At 35.0% G+C, this 4,747-nt stretch overlaps 1 protein-coding gene across 1 annotated transcript in view; it reads right to left on the bottom strand.

Annotated features, from left to right (window-relative positions):
• Positions 1–4,747, bottom strand: part of LOC106875600 (aminopeptidase N-like) — a 219,321-nt gene that overhangs the window by 182,858 nt on the left and 31,716 nt on the right. The gene's annotated exons all lie outside the window — the stretch shown is intronic.

The raw sequence follows: 4,747 nt of genomic DNA, 5'->3' as shown, positions 1-4,747 counted from the left end.
CCTGCAAACAGGACACAGTCGTGTGTCGATAAGCCAGCTGGAGGAGATGTCCTCCTGGGGCTAAAAGCAACAGTAACATCCACCCCTAGGGGTCAGCCACACTTAAGTGGCAATATACTACACTTTATATATATATATATATATATATATATCGGCCATTGAGTCACTCTGTACCTTCTGCCGATTATTAGTAAAACGCACTATATGTATGTATGTATGTATGTATGTATGTATGTATGTATGTATGTATGTATGTATGCATGCATGTATGTATGTATGCATGCATGTATGTATGTATGTATGTATGTATGTATGTATGTATATCCTAACTCTCGTAATGGCTCTCATAGGTCTAATTTCACAGCGAGGCTAAGCATATACTGATATTTATTTATTTATAATCACATTATTTCGTATCTCTTTTAAATACCTACTTATAAATATCTATCCATAACAACTCGTTGCTGTCTAGTTTCAGATCATTCCGTGTTCGAGTATGTCTATGAGCAAAGACGATCTAGCCATTTTCATTTCCAGTTTTCTCAAAACATGATATCTCATACTGAGGACTACAATCACCTTTTGTGTTAAGATAATGAGGTATGATTTTGGAGAGACTTGACTGCTATTTATCGCAAGTTGAGCAACTACATAATGACTTACAGAAGGCAACCAAAATGCTTGGAATACCACGAAACAAATCTTTACTGTTGTTTAAACCCGAGTCGCTCCCTAATCGAATAGGTCCATGATGAAAGACGTTTCAACCGTGACTATCCCACTTTTCCTCGGGAACAGAGTAACCAGAAATCCATTATATGATGGATCTTTTCTTTCCTTTTGACGGTAGAAAATTATTTATAGGGCATTTAGTTACTATTCACTTTATACATACATACACACATATATATATTAAATGACTAAAACAAGTAAACAATAAACGATAGACTATGTATGAGCTGAGGTTACTAATGCCTCATTCAACACTATTATATTTGAGGAGACGTGGGTGCGGTGTGTGTGGTAGCCCACACCAACAACTCTTCCCATAGCGTGATGCATCCGATTTAGAGGAAAAGAGAGAGAGGGGTGAGAGAGGCAGGGAAAGAGAGATATTCGATGTGTCCAAAGATTTTGGTTACTATTTCTAACAATAGAGACATCGTAGAGGATCGGTTCTCGTTGGCAATTATTTCATTGTGATAAATAAGTTTGAAATTAAAAACCAAGTAAAATCTGCCATGAAAATTAAATAAAGAAAATAAAGAAAAAATAATTTTAATTAACGTCCGAAATATTAGGTTTCGGAACAAAAAAAAAATTTTAATGTGTCTAATGCAAACACAAATTTGCATGATAAATATTCAATCAACAAACGACTGTTTATATTCAAGCCACTATTTTAATCAATTAATGTTTTATCGATAATAATGTCAATATTCTGCCATGTTTTGGAAAACTAATGATGGAAGCGTGTGACTTATAAATGAAACCTTTGCGATAATTAGTTACATTAGCCTCTTTACGTTCTGAGTTCAAATCCCGCCCAGATTGACGTTACCTTTCATCCGCCGGTGCCGATAAAATAAGTAAATACTAATCAAGTGCTGAAATCGTTTTCATCGATCACTTATATCTTTTAAAGTGAATGGGAAAGTATGCTATTGGGAATTTCTAATTGTGAATTCTAATATTTGTAGGCGCAGGTGTGGCTGTGTGGTAAGAAGTTTGCTTCCCACTCACATAGTTCCGAGTTCAGTCCCACTACATGGCACCTTGGGTAAGCATCTTCTTCTATAGCTTCGGTAGACGAAAACTGAAAGAAGCCCGTCGTATATATATGTGTGTATGTGTGTGTGTGTGCGTGCACATATATATACATACATATATATATATATATATATATATATATATATATATATATATATATATATATATATATGTACGCACGCACACACACACACACACACACACACACACACACACACACACATATATATATACATATGTGAGCGTGTGTGTGTGTGTTTCTTTGAGTCTGTATTTGTCCTTCACCACTGCTTGACAATCGCTGATGCTTTTTTTATATCCCCGTAACTTAGCGGTTCGGCAAAAGTGACCGATAGATACCAGGCTTAAAAAGACTAATGGGGTCGATTCGTTCGATTAAAATTTCTTCAAGGTGGTACCCAAGCATGGCCACAGTCCAACGACTGAAACAAGTAAAAAAACAATTTCAAACTTACGTATCACAATGAAATAATTGCCAACGATGAACCGATCTTCTACGGTGTCTCTACTGTTAGAAATAGTAACCAAATCTCTGGACACATCGAATGTTTAATAGTTTGGGTTGGGTATAATCGGAAGAAATTGACTGGAAATAAACTTTATTTTTAATTATTTATTTTTTCAATCCCGGTGGGGAGAAAGGTGATTGTAACCCTGGCGGAATCTATATGCGGAATGCAAACGTAAAGGGACCTAACTGAATGCTGCAGAAGCATTTAGTCGGATGTACCGCCTATTCTGTCTATTCACTGCTTGAACATTCACTAACAGATAATTGTCATGAATTGTGTAACGAATTTGGCAGAGTAGGGTCGAGTGTCAGATAAAGTGCTCTCTGCGATTTGAGTGCAAATCCTGCTCAGGAAACTTGCTTGTCATCGTTCTGGTGTCAGTAAATATAGAACCAGTGATGTACAGAGGTCAGTTATTTAATCTCGGGATCGGCTACGTTGCGCTGAGAGAAACGTCGTGAGGCACCACTCACACCGATCGATCCTATTTTCAGAAATGGGAAAAGGCTTAGTGAGTGGTTGGCAAATAGGAAAAACAATTATGCAAATAGACCGTCCAAGGATGGATGGGAATGTAATACAGAACGTAAAAGAAATAAGCAAAAATATTTCGTGTTCTTACATTGGGTTATGTAATTATACAGATTGTAAAAAAAAATTATGGATTATATTATATAATTACAATAGATTAAAATTGACAGAATATTTTACCAACAAATTTTAGATTTTAGTTTTTATCATTGAAACTAGGTTTAGAGAAAGAAACATAGAGACAAATGGCGGCGCGTGGAAATAGAGAATATTTGAATATAACTTGAATATCTAAATTGATTATTGTTATTTTTATTATTTCCTATTCAATTACCCTATTTTTCAATAGAAGCAATCATATTGTTTTGAAATCTTTTGCAGTGTTAGAATTTTCTTTACTGGTAAGATATTTTGTAGTTTTTACCTGTCACTTTCTTCTTTGTTTCTACTATTATTTTCGTTACAATACTCTCTCTCTCTTTTTTTATCTTTATCTCTCTCTCTTTCTCATTATATAACCACTAACTGTATATTTATAGACTTTCTGATGGTTCTTCGATTGATATAATTCTTTCGTCCGCTCTGTAGGAGAGTGTCAAGTATCATGACAAATAAGCCCATGAGCTACTTTTGACTTACTCTTCAATGCATTTCATTTAGCTTGCATATCACAAAGAAGAACAATTAAGACACTCAACACCTTACAATTGCAATGTCTTGCTTGTATTCTAGTGTAAAATGAAATCAGTGGCTTTTACTCTGCAAACTTTAAATGCATTTAAACTAAGACTATTTCCTATAATAATATTTTATACAACTTGAGATGTTTACCTTGTCACTCACAAGGCTTTGATCGGCTCGAGGCTATAGTAGAAGACACTTGCCCAAGGTGCCACCTAGTGGGACTGAACCCGGAACCACGCGGTTGGTAAGCAAGCTATTACCACACAGCCACTACTGCGCCTATATATAGCATTATTATTAATAACAGCATGTCAAATTACTAATAAAAATATGTCACCAACACGTTCATTGTTGAGGCTAACTGACTGAATCGTTAGAGCTCCGGGCCTTCCTTGTACCATTTAATTCTTCTCTTCATGGAATAAATACTTTAGAATGTATCTACAAAGAAAATAACTTTACACAAATTTCAGGGACTACAGAAGACTAAGTGGTTTCGTTGTGAACTTCTTAACCGCATGACCTTGCGTTTCCGTATGAGATTTATTTAAGTGAGATTCCATGTTCATTCAGGTGTCCATTAGTATAAACATTTCACCTGGTTGAAATCATGCATGCGTGAATTAAGCTCAAGATTAAGAATGTATATTGGGAACATCTGCTCACATTATATTAACAATTTAATCATACAATATACATTATCAAAACGCTTGGCATATTTCTTTTATGATATTAAGCATTAAAAATACAAAGTTAGTTTCGGTATTTATTCTCATATATGATATGCTAATGGAACGGGCTTACTGGATTAAAAATTACAAGAAATTATTGATGTTGTAAAAGAACGAAGTGACAACGAAATTCTAACTGAATATGATTCTAAAAAGACGAAAGACAAAGTCAAAGGTTATTTGTAAGACAGAACAAAAGGGGCTAAATATAAAGGTAGTAAAACACTCAAAGTATTTAGCACTAATAAAATAATCAGGAATGTCATTGTGAAGACGTGAAAGAATACATATGGCGCAGGTGTGGCTGTGTGGCAAGGAGATTGCTTTCCAATTACATGGTTCTAGGTTCAGTCCCACTACGTGCGTGACTCCTGGCGCAAGTGTCTTCTATTATAGCTTTGGGCTGACCAAAGCCGTGTGAGTGGATTTTGTAGACGGAAACTGAAAAAGAAACCTGTCTCATATATATATATATATATATATATATATATATATATA

Source organism: Octopus bimaculoides, chromosome 18 (genome assembly GCF_001194135.2).
Source record: "Octopus bimaculoides isolate UCB-OBI-ISO-001 chromosome 18, ASM119413v2, whole genome shotgun sequence".
NCBI classification, from domain to species: domain Eukaryota; kingdom Metazoa; phylum Mollusca; class Cephalopoda; order Octopoda; family Octopodidae; genus Octopus; species Octopus bimaculoides.
The sequence above is the reverse complement of the archived record's forward strand: the minus strand, read 5'-3'. Positions and strand labels throughout refer to the sequence as shown.